The following is a 21438-nucleotide window of genomic DNA, read 5'->3' as shown; positions in this document are numbered from 1 at the left end:
TATCATTCAGCTGAAAACTCCATCATTAATGACAAAGATGCAGGCAAGTGCACACAGTGTTATTACAAAGAGGTCAGTCACAAATTTCCGTCTAGCCAGGAGCAAAATAAACCAGAAGTTGTCGATTCCGGATAAGTAAAAATAGCAGTGCATCATTTACGAACTGCACTCGCTTGTATAGACTGCTACACTTTTATTTCTACACCACCTATAAATTCTTCGTGTCATTAAATAACCATAAATCTCCAGTCTGTGTGTACTCTGTTCTGAAATAAGCACTGCAACAACGGTCTACGTATTTTTGGCGTTGGAAAGTTGTATGGCTCCCAGTGAGAGATAGCAAAGGAATTCTATTTATTCACTCGAGTAATTCACAGTAATATTTATTTTATTTATATTGGTGAATTCATTCACATATTAGGAATTTTTGGTTGAAGTTATAGGTTATAAAATTCATTAACATCCAATCAAATTCAATTACTTAAGTCAAATGAACTGATAAAAACGATATTGTCAGTTCCACATGATTCATTTGAGCCAAACTTAAGTTTCAATGCACTAAGGCATAATCTTCAGTGGTATTTTTTGGTTAGACTGATGAAATTGGATAGAGGAAGTGAATAATGTGAACACATAATATTATAAATAAAACACATAATTACAAATGAATTATATGGAACTGACAATATCGTTAATATGAAGGAATTCCACAATATCTCTGTTCATAGAGTAAATTTTAAATTAGATTAGTTGGATAAACTCTTTGTGTCTGTGTAAATTGAAATTTGATGAAAACATCAATAGTCAAGGAATTCAGAAATGATTGATTAGAAGTTCTATGAGGGAATGGATTCAGATATCAACAGTATGATATTTATGGTGAATTTGGAGGGAACAAATAATATTTCACAAAATAATAATTGGGATAGAAGTCTTGTTAGGATCAAGCCTATTCTAAATTGAAATTGGCTTAATGCAGGTTTATTCATGAAGGAAAACTTAGATATAAAGCTGTATATTTATAAATAACAATATATTCTTGAGAATGTTCTTAGCCAAGCATGCATTGGTAACTAAGAAAGTCAGCTACAATTTATTATTGTTTCCTGTTATTGGACGCTGCTAGGGAATCAAAGCGAGCTTGACAATGATTGTTCTCAAGAACCGTTCAACACCACGTGCTTTGATTACTCTGTCACTGATTTGGCATTGCCAAAAACATGATGAAAGTTCATAATCTGATTTGAACTACTACAGAATAGTCTCCCAAAAAAGCAATTGTATTTTTGGTTCACCATTACGACATTACGATAGTTCATCAATTTTTTCGCCCTAGTCACTGCATTATTATCACACTGTAATCCGCCATAGAATCAGATGCAAGACACAATGATAGAGAGACAACCAAAACACAGAGCTGATGAGGAAACGCGTCAAAACACGACAACGCAAAACATTCGCCACCCGAATTTCAAAAGTGGATTGCATTGCGCAAAAGCACGCACCACGTGCTAAATACGCGTACGCAACTCAGTGATACGCAAGATACGAGATACGCACGTGTTTTCAGCGCCTTTGTTTGATACAAAACGGCTGTCAACATACAATGATACATACTATAATCGAGCATATCAGGAGAGACCAAACTAGAAGTCCCACCATCAAGATATTGCAACATTAGAATCTTGTTTACTACAGTGATAACAAAAATGTAGACCTAATACTGTCTTTACAGAGGTTTTTGACAGATTGGAGCAATTGATCTAGGTCTAGTTCTGTGGGTTTTGGAGAATATATGCTTCTCAAAGCCTGACCAATGTAGTGAGATGTTGCAAGCATCTACAATAATAAAGTGTAGTGTTCTACGCTTGGTAGAGTGGTAATTGTTAAAAACACGTTGTTGACAAGTGAACAGCTGATAACAGCAGCTGATTCGAGGTGAACGGTAGAGCGCAATTGATAAGTGGATGAAATAATGACACCAGCTGGTTGGCGCGGCTGGGAAAACTGAACAGCTGATGACATCGGTGAGCGAGTTCGTGTTAGTTCCGCTAGATAGCGCGCTACTTACGTAAGTAAACTTCGTACAGTTTTGAGAATGGGACTGTCTACACCGCCGAGTGAAGAGCATCAACACAGATAGAGGTGTAAAGGCTTTAAAGCTTCATTTTTAGCAGGGAGACACCGAAAAGGTTCGGTATGAAGTCTAGACGGAATAATCTTGTACTTGCACTTGGAGCAACACAAACTACAAAGTGGATGTGTTGTCAAAACTGGCACAGGAGTCGTGAGAAAGTGATGAGACAAAAATTGCAGCAATCACGGAACACTGAAAATTTTTGGAGAGTTCCCATCAATCTCCAAGGGAGATAACATGAATGAAAAGACAAATATCATAGTGGGATATTATTTTTGAAAGATTGATGCAAAAATGTGCATACTTTAAAGATCGATGCCACAGTATAGTTACAATAGGATACTGGAGTTGTAGGATGCTCATTATAGTTTGGTGTAGAACATCTTATTCATACTGACAGTAATAACTGTCTTTGGTATAACTTATTCATCAATGTCTGTAATGGTGCGTAGAAGTAGTGTAGTAGAAATAAAGTAAATTAATAAAACAATTATTATTGGTGGGGAGTCCCTTGCAAGAAGGTTCCACTTCGCCTGAGAATATAATTCAAGCCGTCAATGGGTCTTACAACTGACACGCTTCAGCCGGGTCCGACAGTTCAACGTGTCCATTCCATAACATGATGAAATTTACTTGATCGTAGATGTAAAGCTGATGTAAATTCTAAATCGGTATACAACAAAATTCAGGGCTGTCAATGGGAGGCTACAATATTTCTTTCCTTGGATGCAACTAAGTTATTCATATGTTGTCAATTCTTGCAAAAAAATATGTTCATGGATAATTTTGTATGATCTGGAAGGCGGATCACACATCCACATCTCAACATGATCCAGTCGAGCTGAGTCTATGATAATCACAATCTCTCCCGATACTGATTAGAGGTGAATGGTATCTAGGCTACATAATTTTATGAGAAAGATGCATGCACACAATAACTTGTGCTCGAGTGATAAGAGATGAATTCACCAAGAGTCTTAGTTGGGTTACAAACTGCCGGGAAGCTAACAACTTTGAAATTCATAATTTTGTCACTTAATGAATTTCAAAATACTGCAACTTCCCGCTGGTTCGGAACCAATAGAATCAGTGGAGCTTGTATCCAGCGGTCACCCTTCAAGGACAGTACTGAGAACACGTCATCTATCAACTTAGGGCTGTGCAAAGGCTAAAAATAAACTTTCCACTGGTTTTTTCAAAGTTTTTCGATTTGTATACTATCAAGCTATCAAAATGAAAACGTTTTCGCAGAAAACCCTTTTTTTCCGATCATCACTTTTTAAGATATGAGCGCCTAAAGTTTAGATTTTTGGGACGGAACATTTCAAATTCGGGGAGAGATAAATCCATGAAACTTAGAGGATGAATTCTTCATGGTATTGTTAATTGAATAAAACAAAAAATATCAATATTTGAGAAAGTTATAGATTTTTTTTAAAATGACCAAAAATAACTCAACAAATATGTATTTTTGGTGATTTTAATATCATATAAAAATATAACCAGTGGAGAGTTTATTTCTAGCCTTTGCACAGCCTTAAGAGATTATATATGACTTGAACCCTCATTTCTTCCAACAGTTTCCTTTTTGATTAATGGTTCCTATGAATGAATTATTTCATCAAGATTTCGAAATGCTATATCAGTAATCCAAATGAGGTGGTATCCAGCGTATCATGATCATCATTATAATGTAAAAAATAACATGTCATAACAATTTGCAAAACACTACTATATACTTGAGCATCTTCCCAAATACATCAACAGTGAGATCCGCCATCAAAATAACGACCAATTACAACAAACTTTCGCTTGTAAAAGATACAGCAGACACAAATGAGCAGTGAACTCTAGTAGAATAGTAGACTAGCATAGAGCACACTCCAAACGAGCTACGAATTACCTGGTGAAATTTGGTGGACGATATAAGCATGCGACTCTGATAATGCTTGTCTAGACGATAGGACTGCAGTTTGTCAACAATTAATTAGGATAGGGGGCAAAATTTCCAGTCGTATCGTAGGAAGGATCATTGCCATTGTTTACAAGAGCATATAAACGATGTTCCGAGGAGCATATACGCATTTGAACAATGAAGATTGGCTACACACAACAGGATCCTAAACCATCTTCTAGAAGTGATCTTATAACAATGATTGTAGCTAACAATGTTGGGAATCGATTATATAAGATCGTTCAACTCTATTGTTCAATTAAAATTGAATTTATTTATTATTTTTACAAGAAAAAAAAGGACACTCCTTGTACTAAATTTCTCTCACAAGTTCATATAACATTTTCACAGTCCAAAATAGATTTATGATTCCACTACAACATTCTGAAATTAAGTCCATTTTATTATTATTTAACGAAAATTCAAATTAAATACTGTAATTTCCATCTGTAAGTCCATTTTCACTCAAAAACAGAAAAACTAAGAATTGAAGGCCTGCTTGAATATGTTGAGTGAGTTTGGAATACTTTTCTATTCGTTTGTTCTACTTCGATTTTCGTTTTGCAATTGCTACTTCGCAATTCGTTTAATAGTGACACATTAGTCCAAGATTTGAGTGCAGATAATTTGTAATGTGGTGAGGGGTGGTTAAATTTATACCATCAGAAGGAATGGGAAACGAATTCATGACTGGTGCATCAAAATCAGACCATACTGCTATGCAGCATTCAACGAACCACTATTACATTTTGAGTCCCATTATCAGCGAGTCAAAGTCCAGTATTGGAATAAAAAAATTGAAATATGGGAATACCATGCAGAATCGACCAGAATATTTGATGACAACTGATAATAGTTTATTGAGGTTATGTGGTAAAGAGAGGACTTGAAAGTCCTAACTCCGCTTTATAAAGATTTTTTCTTTTCATTTCAATTCATTAATGATTTGAACATCACTATCAATCTATAACTATACACACTAAACAAGAATACCCTCTTCTCTTATCTCTGCTGCTAACTTTATCTAGAACTCACTCTCCTCATCTGCTATATTCTACCACTAATGGTAAATCTACAGACTACATACTACAGGAAACAGAATTATGAGATGAATTCCAAAATATAGTTTTTTAAAATAATTTTCCTTATTGGATTGATATTCATTTTCTACTAACTTCCGAGAAAAACCAAGATGAATTTTAGTGGAGTTCTAAAAACAACAAGGAACAACCCAGTGTCAAAGTATCGAATGAAAAATAAGTGAAAAAATAATGTTAGAAGTAATTTTTCAATCGTCGCCCACTACAAAATTAACCACGAGCTCTCCAATTAGAATCATCTATTCCACTCTAAAATGATCAACTATGAAAGAGTACACTATCGCAGCTACTGTACAAAAGTCAAAAATTGACACACTAAGGAAAAGCCAAGATTAAAGAAAAAAATATTCAAGGAATAAAATAAAATAAAAAACAAAAGAGAGTTCATGCTACAACATCTATTCTTTATTGATTGATACAATAAGAACATCATCAAAATGATAGGGAGAGAAAAATAAGGTAACCTTGTGCTATTCCTCTCTCAAATTTAGATAAGGTTACACATAGTCCGAAATAGGTTAAGTCTTGTAGTTGTTCACTTCAAACAAATTTCAGTCCTTAATTATTTTCCCAACGTAGATTTTTAATTTGTATGCTTCAAAACCATAGCAGAATTATTTCACATTATTATCACTAAAATTATTTTGGAATCAAAATGTATGTGTCTAAAACTACTGAAGAATCATAACCTCTTTTGGACTAATATGCAATCAAATTTCGGGAATGGAATAGGCCCTTGCCTAGTAAGGGCTATGAGCCTGTTTTTCCGTTTCCAATCATTTTATGATTAAGTTGTTTTATCATTGTTAAATAAATAAAAAAATAGGAAAACTATAATAAACACAATAGTAACAAAGCAATCACTTTTATATCGTAGATTTTATAGTTAGGTACCGTATCTATTTGATACCATGTAGGCTACACAAGCAATGATAGAAAGAAGAGACTCCAGGACATAATATGAGGATTTTCATATCAAAATTACTTTATTCATTTTCCTGGCACTTTAAAAAAATCGAAGCAATTTTCGTTTGGATTTAAATTAACGTTTTACAAAGGAAGGTTATATTGATAGTTAATTTTTAGATAGAATTCGAAATAATGATTAAATTGATTAAAACTAATACACTTCCTATAACGGAGGTTGTCCAATAAAACTAGATTCTACCAGAGACAACCTTCCTTTTATTCTTTTCTCTCTGATTCTACGAAAAGTCACCAGTTATTCGATTCAAGTAAGTTATGTTCGTCATTGCTACTGTAGTCTGTACTTGTACAATGAAGAACGTGCCATTTTGTCGTTTAGAACTTGGAAGTAATGTACAGCTGCAGAGTGCAGAATCCAACAGAAGCAGTTCAATGTTTCTCTGAAGCCACACAAATGCACGGCATTTGGCATGAACACATGCACATCACTCAACTGAGTAGTCATAACTAATTCCAATGCACGAAATAAGGAGAATTTTTCTGTAAGTTTAGAATGCTAAGAAATACACGGTTTCAATCTATTTTACATTGTATACTATTTGAAATGTTCATTTCAAAATAGCTCGTTATGATTATTAATCTTGATGATAAATTAAATAAGAGAGCTACAGTTTCAGGTAGTTCCCAACATCAAAAAAATTATATTCAAGCTCGCAGCTTCCATAAAACTTGTTTGTGCGTAAAAATGCCGTCGTCGACCACGACAGGGTGAGGTTCTCAGATTGGGTAGATTTCAATTTGTCTAAATAACCTGAAAGGTTATGTTCAATTATGTTTTAATGTGAGAGGTTGAGTTTATACTTTTTTATACTTTCAAATGGCAATATGTTGATTTTATTAGAAATGTTTTGATTCTTGAATAATAAACACAAATTATGAAAAGTTATTTTATCAGCTGTTTTAGCACACTTGAAATTTGGACAATATGAATATCAACAATGCTTGTCGTCGTCGACTTACGCACAAAATGCACCTTTGCACTTCTGTACGGTTGGGTTCTATAAAGGTAGACGCACACAGATTGTCATCGGACGGACGGCACGCATCGGACGGATCGGATTATTAGATTTGATGCATTGTTTTCAATTTGAGTGCGCATACCTATCCGCATCCGTATAGTTGTAATATTTCTTTCATGAATTATTCTTAGATAAATTGAGTGTTCTTTTAACTCCTGGTGAATTTTCCAAGCCCAGATTGTTCTCAATAAATGTTTTGTCGAAGTTTTTTGATTTCTTGTTAGTCTATGAGTATAGTCTATGAGTGCGCATCCGTATAGGTATGCGCACTCCAATTGAAAACAATGCATGAAATCTAATCATCCGATCCGTCCGATGCGTGCCGTCCGTCCGATGACGATCTGTGTGCGCCTACCTTAAGACTCACCTCCTTGGTTACTCAAATTATTATTATCAACTACCCTATGTAATTCCTATGATAGATTTGTGAATCAGTTAATATACAGTTAAATCATCAACTAAAAGGTTTTTTAGTTAAAATTGAATATTATTTGAAAGAGATAGGATAACCTTATTTATAGAATTAGGTTCACTATTCACACTCATTAAATTATTACTGTAAAGAGCGATGTACTCCATACTAGTGAATTATGAATTACTATTGATTATTACAAAAAATCATGTACTAAAAACCAAACTCATAGACTAATAAGAAATCAAAAAACTTCGACAAAACATTTATTGAGAACAATCTGGGCTTGAAAAATTCACCAGGAGTTAAAAGAACACTCAATTTATCAAAGAATAATTCATGAAAGAAATATTATAAATAATTTATTCTTAATAATATAATTATTAAAATAATAATATAAAATAGTATAATTCTTCAATAATTTAAGAAATATTTATGAATGACAATACATCAATAAGAAAGATATAATGCTTGAATCTATATCACTGCTGCGGGCATTAGATACCAATCCTCAAGCCTAATTCTGTCAAAGGAAGTATCTGGGTGGCAAAGGAAGGAAACAAAGGCTACTTAGGCTAGTTAATTGTTGGTTCCTTCCGTTGCTGGACAGATAGCAGATACCGCGGCGCCAATTTTTAAATAACCCACAGAATGACCGACAAACGACCTTTCTACTAGTATTTAGAAGGCCGTGGCCAATCCGAAATAGTTTACTTCATTTTTCTTCTCTCTCACATTACTTGTCTATTTATTTTCTCTCTCACTCGTTAGATTCCCTCAGTTTGGAGTCTTTGTTGATTTTTGGTGTGCTTTCACTTTCTTCTCATTGAATTGTGGAAGCCACATCCTAATTGCATCGATCGAAGTCTTCCTGTGGAATTTATCGGCTGCGGGAAGTTGTGGTGGTTAGGCCTACTGATTGTCACCCAGAGAAGCCATAATGTTACATATCATGTTGGAGAAACCATCAAGGATGTCCTTCCATTACTACACATTCATGGTATAAGAAGAAAATATTATGTGATCTGTGCTACTTTGATGAATCCATGTTGTCATACGAATTCAGATGTAATTGGAATGAGCTTTGATTTTGGGCCATATGCACCATCTAAGTTTAGCTAAACCACGTTTTTGTAGATATGGTTGCATTTATCACAATGTGTTTCATACGGGGTTTAAACGAACAGTTAACATTTCTCTGTTTAAACCGAGTATCTGCGTACGGTCCTAAGACGAATGAGTCAAGGCTTATTTGGATAATTTATGTATTCAATATTATTGAACTATTAAATGATAAGGTTATATTTATATCATTAGAGCTACGTAATAATGCAACTCAATTCCAATAAATTACTGTCCTTTGGAACTATTTATTCCACAGACGAACCGAATAATTTTATACTTTTATTTGAATCAAGTAATTGAACAACGGAAACAACTTGCTATTGTCAAACCACCAATTCATAAATATTTTAAATTCTAGTTTCAGCTGTTTCACCATTATTTTTCTTTAGCGAACTGAGATCAACTATTACAATTATTTTATAGTATTACTTTATCTTTGCTGAAAGCTTAAACCTTGAACAACAGAATAGAATTATGGTATGGGTGAATAACCACGGATTGGTCATTGATTGTTGAACAATGAAGAGGGGCTCCACTGTCATTGGCCGAGACTAGACACGCCCAACTATTCCACTGACTGAATCTCGGCCAATGATAATCGAGCTCAACCTTCATTGGTTAACAGCTGATGGCCAATCGTAGGGCTCCATTCATAATATACATACATATATTCTGCTACTTACGGTACAAGCTTTCAATTCACTAGAGATTGATAATGGTGTAGCAACAGAAATTGGAATTTCAAGTTGTTTTGATAAATTTGTGGTTTTCACAATATCAAGTTGTTTCTATTCAATATGGATATCTAAAACTACAATACCAGAAGTTAAATTTAAGAACCATATCTGATGGAAATGTAATCTAGCTGAAGTAGGATAATAAATATCAATCCTATAGATCTTGAATTTGTAAATTAAAGTCGTCAGAAAAGTTTTAAATAATTAATAGAGAATTACAAAAAACAGAATAAGTCAATTCAGACACTATCTAGTATTATAAAATAAAAATTGTAGATAACTTCAAACTTATTTGTTGCGTGTTATTGTTCATCATAACTATTGCCTAATGACCTATAAAGTACTTGAAATAAAACTTGAGTGCTTGTTAGTAATTTACCAGTTTCTCCGATTATTAATCCACTGCATGAACACCTAATAAATAACATCAACTCCAATAATACAGTGTACGAACTCCAATAACAGAGATTGCATGAACTCCAATAGATAAACACCAATAAATAATCAATAATTATTCAGAAATCAATAAACACATGACAAGAAGTCTATGACTTTATGAAGCGTGATTTGCATTATGCAACGCAATAAATGTTTGTATTTGAGATATTTACCTACAACCTTGCATTCTAGAATATAGATATGATGAATTGGTAAACTTGTTGTAAATGCTATAAATTTGGTCAGTCATTGTTTATCTTGAATCTTGAAAGACAAGAGTTGAGTAAGGTTGGTTTCACAAATAAATATCCTGCAGTCGTAAATGAGTAAATGCGACAACCGAAAGTTATATTTTACACTAAATTATATAGGACCGACACAAGTAGGGTGGACTCCACAGACCTTAAAATGATTAGAATCATCAGAAAAATAGCATAGAGTGGAGATACCGTATAATTATCTAAAAGATAAATGGATCATTTTTGTATCTGACAGTAGTAGCATGTGTGAAATCTTCAATCTACTTTTATCTAATAATAAATGTATCCAAAGAAGTTCTTATGACTGTCTGCTGGAAACAGTGAAAACAGTCAGTCTAGCATAGGAGGAAGATTGACACTACAGTACAAACTTCTATTATAAATACAGACTATTATATCTGTCATAATAATGTGGTTCTATTATATATATCTACTACCTCTTTGGTACTAAGGAAACGTTTTTGATTCCATAAATACAGTAGGCCTATTGGCAACTTCTTGGCAAGATTTGATCATGATAACAGTATTTTCTAGTCATTTTTCTAGCTGCAATTCAGTTTTGTAAGAGTGTAAATAACCGTAAAGTGACATTCCATCCAAGTTTAGTCAACGTGCAAAACCTGTTCAACGAGAAATATTTCGCGACAATCAATTCCTAATTTACTGACACAGACGTCAATACACCGATGTATCTATCGACATTTATCTTGTCTAGAATACAATACCCAATTACCATTGGTAATTCATTACAATTTATTTTAATTATATGCTATTCGTTTCAAAGTAATAATTTAGGGGCATATCACCATATTGTGACGCAAATTGAAAGCGGATATAATACAGCTTGAATAGGATTTAGAATTTCAATTGAATGCATACACTGCAAGAATATAATTTTTAAAAGTTTGCAAGTGCTAGTTAGTTGACAATAATAAATCATAGAATCCTGATGTTATGATATTTTCACGAAAAGAGTTACAATAAGAATGAATAGGATTTACTGACAGTTTTGGAGAGAGAGTTTCAAAAAAACTTGTAAGAAATCATGTAACAAGAATAACACCAAAGAATTTATGAAAATATATCATTCTTTAGTTCTTTTTGAATCACACCTGGACGATCTATTATCAATTTCATCAGATTATTAATTTTAGTGGTTTTATTCATGTCTAAATTTTATAAATTTAGATAAATTAATCATCAATGTGATGCAGTCAGAGCTACCATATAAAAACAAACAGCATGAAGAAGAAGACTTCACAAAAAATGCCTTACATACTCATTCACACAAACCCTTCAATATTCTCTGATTTGCATCCATTGAATATTAGCATAGAGAAAAATAGCGTAAGTAGATATCCCATGGTATAGGGCGTTTATGTCGCAACTTTTACTGTTATCTCAAGCCGATAGTCCACTTAGTTCTTTCCGGTGAAGATGTGAGACGCTGGTAGTCTCTCATATTGTGCCGTTCATACACTCTCACCCCAACAAAACAGTAGAAAATGACAATAATCGATAGTAATTGGCTTGAGATAACAGTAAAAGTTGCGACATGAACGCCCTATACCATGGGATATCTACTTACGCTATTGTTTCTCTATGATATTAGTGAGATTAAGCATAAATTTGCAATTATTGTATTGCCATCAAATACAGCATGATAATTTATTTAATGAGAATTCATTCATATGCTATCAAATACCCTGAAGCCTTATGCAATAGGCAAATATGGAAATATTAACAAAAGAGAGAATAGAACACCTAGATATTAATATTACTATTATACTATACTATAAAGAATAGAATATTAGTCCATTAATAAACACTATCAAATACCCTGATGCCTTCTGCAATAGGCTAATAAGTGAATATTAACTACAGAGAGAATAGAACACCTAGATATTAATATTACTATTATACTATACTATAAAGAATAGAATATTAGTCCATTAATAAACACTATCAAATACCCTGATGCCTTCTGCAATACTGTAGGCTAATAAGTGAATATTAACTACAGAGAGAATAGAACAGCTAGAGGTAAAATCGATTAACGCTACTATACAAAAATAGAAGAGGATAGTCCACTAGTTTATTGGAGTTTTTTTCAAATTAGCATTAGTGAAGTTATTTCTGAAAGTGATATTTAAAAATTTCCGTAATTTCCTTTCATTTCATTCTCTCCGCGTCACAATTCCATAATAATTTTTCTTTCATTATCTTTTCCTTAACTTTTCATTATCAACATTCATTAACGCTACTATAGAAAAATAGAAGAGGTGTTTGATAGCCCACTAGTTTATTGGAATTTTTTTCAAATAATTAGCATTAGTGGAGTTATTTCTGAAAGTGTTATTTAAAAATTTCACTATTTTCCTTCCATTTAATTCTCCCACGCGTCACAATTCCATAATCTTTTTCCTCTCATTATCTTCCCCTTTAATTTTCATTATCAACATCCTATTTCCAAATCTTCTCCTATCCAGTATCTCTCAGGGTCCAGAGTTCTCCACTTCCTCTTCCTCAAAAAACTCGTCACCTTTTCCCCATAAACCTCATCAATGACCAGCAAGCACTTTCGATAGACGTGAGTGAATTCCGTGAGTGATCAATTCATTTCTGGACACACACGGATATAACACGAGGCGATTACATGCTGAAAAACGTAAACGATCTACGATTACACGCACCTGTAGTGAGTTCACTTCAATCTCTCAGCTTTCCTTGTGAATAACATTCATGTTTCGCATTCAACTAACACTGAAGGTATGAAGTGACTCTTACCCCAGGTAGCACACCTACGTGTTTCCAACGTTGAAATTTGGTTGTTGAGGTTGAATAACCGTTAGCGGTTGAATTTTTCAACGTATTAAATGCAACGTTGTTTTCAACGGTTGATCTATCGTTGAAAACACGTTGAAAACGAGCTTCCAATTCCACTACTCACAGCGCTACAGTAGTCCTTACACAAAAACGGATCTATCAACGACGATCGACTGATCAACGCCATTTCTTGTTTGAATTCTCATCACGTTGATGAAAGCTGTGAAGTGTGAACTCTTTTAGAAGAGTCTACCTATTCCACTTTGACTTGGTAAGTTTATTTAATTTATTATTCTTATTTAAAAGATGAGATTGTTTGGTGATTTATTGTCTAAACTTCAAAACAAATATTGTGTGTTGAACATATTAATTATGTTTACATTTGAGGTTAGGGTTAGGTAAGTTATATTATGTTTTAAATTAGAGGGCTCTAATTTAATATAATTATTAAAAATCAATATAATACAATAAGCTTGGTTTTAAGTATTTTACATGTAGCCTACTACTTAACTTCCAAATAAATTACTATTACTTTGATTCCTCCACAAATATTTCATTATGCTATCTATGTATTGTTTTTGTCACAGGACTGCTTGTGTTGAGAAATTCCATCGAACTTAATATAATAACACTGAACTTAATATAATATAAATCACTTAACATCAAAGTGATTGCTTTTAACAAGTTCAGTAATTAACTCGGTGATCCAAGAATTGAAAACGGGTGTCCGGAGTTCAGCTCATAAATATTAACATTTTCCAAATATCGTCATTCCATGGTGACGAAATTTAGCTTAAACTTGTTCATTTTAAAATTAAATTTTCAATTAATTTATGCATGTTTACAACCCATATATGTCAAGGATATTTTTGATTAATTTCATTGTGATTTTAAACTTTTGGTCTAGGTTTACAAAATTTAGTAGGCAAATAAAAAATGGTTGAAATATCGGGATACAACTGTTTTTTTCATAAAACTAAGTATGTACCTACAGTAACTATTAAATTTTACTCATAAATCTAAAAAATAAATTTTATATAGAGCCTTATTTGTTTACTTCTATAGGCCTAATGAAAGAGGAGTATTTCAAGTTAAAATTCGTCTATGCTACAAAATTTGGAAACCCAATATTCTTACTTTATTCTTAGTTCTTTTGAATGTTTGAACGAACAGCTGGCGTGACTTTCTCGTCTGACTATTGTATAGTAATGGACTATTTTTATCTAAAAAACAGTCATCACCTCGCACATTATTAGATGTGCACTTGAGAAAAATTTCTGTACTTGTTGTTAAAAGCAATTCCCTTTTAACCATGCAACATCTGTATCAAATAATAACTCCTATGTGGTGGCAAAATTTCATCTGCCTTCATATTATAGAATTTCTTATTAAAATTTATATTACCTTATGTTTCAGATTCTATCAAAAAATCTTGTGGGTCGACTGTGGGCATTGAGACCCAAATTGAAGACGCTATTAAGGATTGGCTAAAATATGGGACAGTCAGAGTATTTTCAGTGGAGAAAAAAACAATCTAATTTCGTCGGTAATAAAAAGTATTATGAAATGAAAGTGGAAAGTTATTTTGAAAGTCCCTTTCTATTGAAACACTGTAATAAAATATTTGTTTCTCTATTGCATAAATCACAAACTATCATCATACCTGAAAACTAAAATGTAGGCGGGTTTATACGATGCCAATTGACAAGACAATAATATTGTCTTCTGAAATTTATAGCTGGTGTAAAGTATCAATTGAATCTTTTAATTCTAGAACCATCATCTAGGCATAGCTAAATAAAAACTAATTGACAATTATTATTGTTTTGCCAATTGGCATAGTTTAAACCTGGCATAAATGTCAAGTAAAAATTTAGATGATCTATATTATTTGCTAGAAAGAATTGAGCTATTTTTGCTCACCACAGATAAAATTATCATACTAAAAATTCAAGATTTTTAAACAACTGCTGAATTCTTGAAATAATGGTTTTAATTTATGTTTCTTACAGACATAAAATGTTTTTGAGCTTGGCAGAGTATATTAAATTACCATGGTAATTTGGTTGTAACCATCTTAGTTCTTTAAACAACCTTTCATCATACTATTTTGTGGATCAAAATTGAAGTAATATGGAAATAGAAAGAAAAATAAAAATCTCAGTATCCTTTTTGAATCATTTAAATAATGATTAATAATAGTGATTAAATAATTCAAAAAAATACTGAGATTTTTATTTTCCTTTCTATTTCTATAAAAAGTAGCCCTATACAGAAAAGAGATGAATATGGTTTTTATTGTGTGTTTTTAATGTCAACTTACCAATGTACCGCATTGCAGGGTAATATTTCTGTTACATGAAATCATATGTAAATAAATGGAAATATGATTTCGTATTTTCATCTCTTTTCAAATGATTTTAGAAATATTGCCATGTAATTGATAAGGTACCGGTTCAAAAGTATGGCTAATTCAACGTCTATTTATAGTTGAAAATAATGGTTGTCACAACGTGCTTTCAACGTCTATTTATGGTTGAAAATAATGGTTGTCACGACGTGCTTTCAACGTCTATTTATAGTTGAAAATAATGGTTGTTACAATGTTTTTTCAACTATTATTCAACGTTGAAAATAATGTGGAAACGGCGGACATTTTCTCGTGTTTTCAACGTTGAATTCAAACGTCTTTTCAACGTTAAGGTATTACGTGTTTCTAACGTTATTTCAACGTTTCTGTGCTACCTGGGACTATAGCACACATTGACTCGACGTCATTTTGACTCACAATGACCATGCCAAGGATATGGCCCTCCTCTTCCTTCCATTTACTCTTCTCTTTTACTTTCTTTCGTATTCATTCTCTTCTCTTCATTTGATTTAATCTTCTCTTTCACTTTCTTTCGTATTCATTCTCTTCTCTTCCTTTCATTCACTCTTCTCAGTGAACTTTCTCAGAAACATTCACTCTTCTTTCACTTTCTTTCGCATTTATTCTCTATCACCTCCTCCTTCTGGCTTCTTTCTCTTCCTTTCTGAATGAAAGGAAGAAAGTGGATGAATGAAAGGAAAGAATGAGAAAGAGGAAGAATGAAAGGAATCTCTTCTCTTTCACTTTCTTTCGCATTCATTCTCTTCTCTTCCTTTCATGTAATCTTCTCTATCACTTTCTTTCGCATTCATTCTCTTCTCTTCCTTTCATGCAATCTTCTCTTCCACTTTCTTTCGCATTCATTCTCTTCTCTTCCTTTCATGCAATCTTTTCTTTCACTTTCTTTCGCATTCATTATTTTCTCTTCTTTTCATTTACTCTTCTCTTTCACTTTCTTTCGCATTTATTCTCTATCACCTCCTCCTTCTGGCTTCTTTCTCTTCCTTTCTGAATGAAAGGAAGAAAGAGGATGAATGAAAGGAAAGAATGAGAAAGTGAAAGAATGAAAGGAATCTCTTCCCTTTCACTTTCTTTCACATTCATTCTCTTCTCTTCCTCTCATTTACTCTTCTCTTTCACTTTCTTTCGTATTCATTCTCTACTCTTCCTTTCATTTACTCTTCTCTTTCACTTTCTTTCGCATTCATTGTCTATCACCTCCTCCTCCTTCCCTCCCACTTCTATAGTTGTTTCACTGAATTCCTCAAATCATTCCCCTCCAACTACTCTTCTTGTTTCTTATTATTGCGTTTAGCTTCTCTTCTTTTTCATACTATTTCACTTATATACGTATTCTAATCTCTCCAGTCTCCACTCATTTTCTACAAATTCAACAAATCCTCTTTCATTGTCATTTATTCTTCTCCTTAATCTTTTCGCATTCTCCCATCTCATTCTCTAGAGAATCAATAACTTAAAATTCTTATTTTTCACCATTACTTTTATCTTATTCTTTATATGGTACCTTCTTTTATTCCCCATTTCCATTCAAACTGTTTCATCATTTACTGCTTCCCTCTTTTCTTCATCCTTATCATTTACTCCTTCTTGAACTAGTTCTCCATCTTTTTCTCGACCATACTAGCATCCCACTTAGTCATCTTTTCATAATCTCTATCTTTCTCTCTTCTTGTACCTCCCTTGACCTCCAACTCTCATTCTTCTTCATTTAAATTGTTTTCTTTTCTTCTCAACAGGGTTCGTAATTCTTATTCCTCCCTTACCTTCTTCTTTCCTACTCTTTTCATCTGTTGTTATATACATATCATCCGATTTTCCCCATTTGAATTATTTTTCCTTCCTCATCTCAACAGGTTCGTATTTTTAATTCTTTCCTTTTTCTTCTTTCTTACTTTTCTACTCGTTCTTCCTTCATTTCCTCCGTTTTCCGTCTTCTACTTTTATTCTCCCCAATTTCCTCCCAATCTCTTCCTCACAACACCACTTCTGCATATCCCAACAAGAACCACAATTTTATTTTATTTTTAGTTTTCTACTTGCTCTCCATCTTCCTATCCTTTCTCTCTTCAACATTCTCATCTACCACTATTCTACTCATATTTCCTTCTTCTCTCCCCTCCCCAAATTTTCTCCTTCATTTTCTCTCCTATCAATACCAAAAGTTTTTGAACCAGATCACTCTCGTGTTATCGGATGGGCACGTTAAACTGTCGGTCCCGGCTGAAGTATGACAGTCGTAAGGCCCTTTGACGGCTTTATTCAGGCGGTGGGACCTTCCCGCAAGGGACTCCCCACCATCAAAAGCCATACGAATTTACTTTACTTTCTTCTTCATTTTTATGTCCTCAATATTTACCAATTACCACTACAACCAATTAACAACTTCCTTTACACTTCCACTTCTTATTCATATTTTTTTAAATCACTCTTTTTATTCGTGATGAGCGTCTCCTGACACTTCTTGATGATTCAAGATCTTATATTCTTCTTGATATTTTTGTTTATCATACTCTGTCCAATTTTTCTTCATTTTCGTATTCTCCTTCTTAATTGTCTTCTCCATTCACTTCTTGCTTCCATTTTCCTCTTACAGTGTACACACACATCTCAAGCCTAAACGACCTGTCTAGTACGCAACACACACACACATACACAGATCAGTCACGTCTGACTCTCCACACTCACTTACTTACCATTTTGCCACAGTGAAAGTGACGGAGAATTCGAGAGACCAGACGAAAAAAGAGACAAATGCAATAAAAATAATGGGAAGAAGAGAAAGAAAAGAAAGGTAATTGACGAACAAACACAAAAGTCAAGTTAATAGTAGCTGTCTGTCACCTCTCGAAAATATCAGGAAGAAAAATGACATTTCCCCATTCACGATTACTATCACACACATGTACACATACAATGAACACACACACACAAATACGTCATGTACAAAGATTGGCACCAATTGCCTGTGACGAACTCATGAACTGAGATGACATCCCCAGCTATTTATCACTACTGACAATGATGTGTGATTCTCTAGTAATAGACGTTCTCATTATTTGGAAGTTTACGTGTATTTGAGTTGATCCTGTTATAAACTTGCTCCTAATACACGATTTTCCATTTAGCTATTTATGCTAACATGGTAAGAAATGAATATGATTTAAACTTCCAGTTGGAAGAGTGGATAAAAATGTTCATAAATTTCTAATATTGTCCAACTGTTGAATTTATCATTGACAACTATGCCAATGCACCTAGAATACATATATTCTAGGTACATTGGACCATAGAGAAACAATAGCGTAAGTAGATATCCCATGGTATAGGGCGTTTATGTCGCAACTCAATCTCAAGCCGATTAATGTTGATTATTGTCGATTTTACTGTTTTGTTGGGGTGAAAGTGTATGAATGGCACAATATGAGAGACTACCAGTGTCACACAGCTTCACGGGTAAGAATTACATGAACTATCGGCTTGAGATAACAGTAAAAGTTGTGACATAAACGCCCTATACTATGGGATATCTACTGATGCTATTGTTTCTCTATGATTGGACTATGTCGTATTCATTAATTGGGAGTTATTTGTCTCATGTGCATTTCCAAGAAGTGATCTCAGATGAATTAATGGGTGGGAGAAAAGTGGTGTTGAATTCTTAAAACACAGTTCTTTGAGATACATCTTTGAACGGAGTCCGCAATCAAAAGTTTCAAAATTCAAATGATTGAGATGACTTACTCATTTTTGAAAGATGAGCTGCGAATCGTTGACGACATCCATTTCCAGGAGGAAGTGACTGCAAGGAGCTCTGAAAATAAAATAAATGATGAGTTCACACAGAATAGTGAAAGGAATATATATCATTTATCATTACTATAGTCATTTCTTACGATTGAATAACGATTTTTGAATCATTTCAAATTTCAAGAAAGTTGAAGGGACATATTTATTTATAATGTGTTGAATGTCAATGTTATAGTCTTCACTGTAGTCTACAATGTTTCATAGTCTTATCCTATTTTTGCCGATAAATTCTGTGCTCCATACTAATGAAGAGTAATTACTATTGAGCTTCTAGAACAATAACAAAGTTTGGTTGTTAGTAATAGGGTTTTATTTCAGTTTATCACAAGAAACAAATACTAACATAGACTGTGGAACTAGACTCACCAGCAATCTTACAATCTGAATAAAAAGTCCAATAACAGATTTATTAGAATCGAGATACAGGTTTCGGTTGTTACATCATCATAAATCTCTGGTAAACTCTAGTAAACAGTTTACCAGAGATTGATAATGGTGTAACAACCAAAACCAGTATCTCGTTTTTTTCAATAAATCTGTGGTGGAACAACATATAGTCTTTCTATTTAGTATGGATAACTACAACAACATCACCTTTTATAACTACTCAAAAAGAAAAATCTGCAATCAACATTCTCAGGCCCGTATGCAGATACTCGGTTTAAACGAAGAAATGTCGGTTGGTTTGAACCCCGTATAAAACACATTAATAAATGTAACCATATCTACAAGTAAACGTGGTTTAGTGGTTGAACATACTGTTAGCATATGCCACTTAGTTCCTTAGGGCCGTTTGCACAGTATCAGTTTAAACTAAATATCATTTTAAACTGGATTAAATCCATATCAAGTCTCGTGCGTTATAGTGTGGTTCATTTTTAGTTTAAGCCACCAGCTGATTGAGTTCAGTTTAATCTTTGACTGTGCAAACGGCCCTTAGTAGCACGAAAATGTTAGTACTTATTCTACTTGTAGGTCAACTGAATTACATAATGTTTAGTCTTTATAACCTCGTTAAGAGGTGTGATAATATTCTATTTGGCAGTTTTCAACATTGCTTCTCCAACCTGGCGTGTCGGGAGCATCACGGCCTGAAATCTCTCACCAACTGCAGCCGTCTTAATGCCGCGAAGAATAAAAATTATCGCCACTTCCTCATTATTCTTTTCACAGCGTCGTTTTGACGCGTTTTAACGTAGAATTTCGCTCGCCCAAGGAATACAACACGGAGCCGTATTATTTCGTAACAAAGCCTGACCCAAATATCAAACGAGCACAGTAGGTACTGAGCACTGTATCACACCTGCAGAGAAATTTCGGCTAATGAATAATAAAAAACGTCGTGCTACATCCGCAGGTTTCCTTGGGATGTTGTGGAGGTGAGAAGATGATTTTCAGATGAATGATAGTGTCTAAGATTTTGGAACGGAAACGTAACGTAGCCATTGGTAATGTACAGTACAAAGATTGCGTCTTTTTAATTCAATTTATTTCACCCAAAACACAAAAACAATACAAAGTTGAGACAATCAGAAAAACATATTATTGGAAATATCTAGCTATATCAACTATCTTATTCTTATACGGCTGAAGGTGAAGGCTGGTGAAGGAGGTGACTGGTTTTCAACTTTTCTAAATTCTAAATTCCTAGTTTATATAATTATATATTGGAATCAAAATTGGACAAAAATCATGAAGTGTAAACATAACCTTTTTTGGCAATTTCTATCTAAATTTGGGAAAGGAACAGTTTTGGGCTTTAAGCCTGTTGTTCCCTTCCCAATCATTCATAATTGAGGATGATATTGTATGTATCAATGTATAAATAAATGTTTAAGTGAACCACTTTTTCGCCAGTAGTAGTGTTTCAATCGAAATATCTATTCTAACTGAATATCCAGAGTTCTTGAGAAGAAGCTTAACTACTCGTATGCATCCAGAGCTATTCAAGCGGGCATATATCCTACTTGTGAGAGACGAAAATTGATATCTGAATGCAGTAACTGATATTTTTGTTGTGATGTAAATGAGAGACGTGTTCAAATATTGTTGAGTATTGTTGAGTCATTATCAATCTCAGATAAGCTTATGAGACCGGCTTTTCTGAGGCCTTCTCTGAGACCGGCTGAGTATCCATAATTGAATCAAGATCCTAATAACGGTGTATATAATCAACGTGAGTAACTCTAGGTGTCAAAATATATCCGACCGATGTTTCAAGTTAACGCCGTCTATAGTGTGACA

The 21438-nt window shown here is 33.6% G+C and overlaps 1 protein-coding gene across 1 annotated transcript in view; it reads right to left on the bottom strand.

Annotated features, from left to right (window-relative positions):
- Positions 1-21438, bottom strand: part of LOC111045972 (extracellular serine/threonine protein CG31145) — a 172394-nt gene that overhangs the window by 98897 nt on the left and 52059 nt on the right. Inside the window, 1 exon segment of the mRNA XM_039434789.1 lies at positions 19129-19198. The gene's annotated coding sequence lies outside the window, so the exon portion shown is untranslated.

The sequence above is a fragment of the Nilaparvata lugens genome, chromosome 8, assembly GCF_014356525.2.
Source record: "Nilaparvata lugens isolate BPH chromosome 8, ASM1435652v1, whole genome shotgun sequence".
NCBI classification, from domain to species: Eukaryota; Metazoa; Arthropoda; class Insecta; order Hemiptera; family Delphacidae; genus Nilaparvata; species Nilaparvata lugens.
The sequence above is the reverse complement of the archived record's forward strand: the minus strand, read 5'-3'. Positions and strand labels throughout refer to the sequence as shown.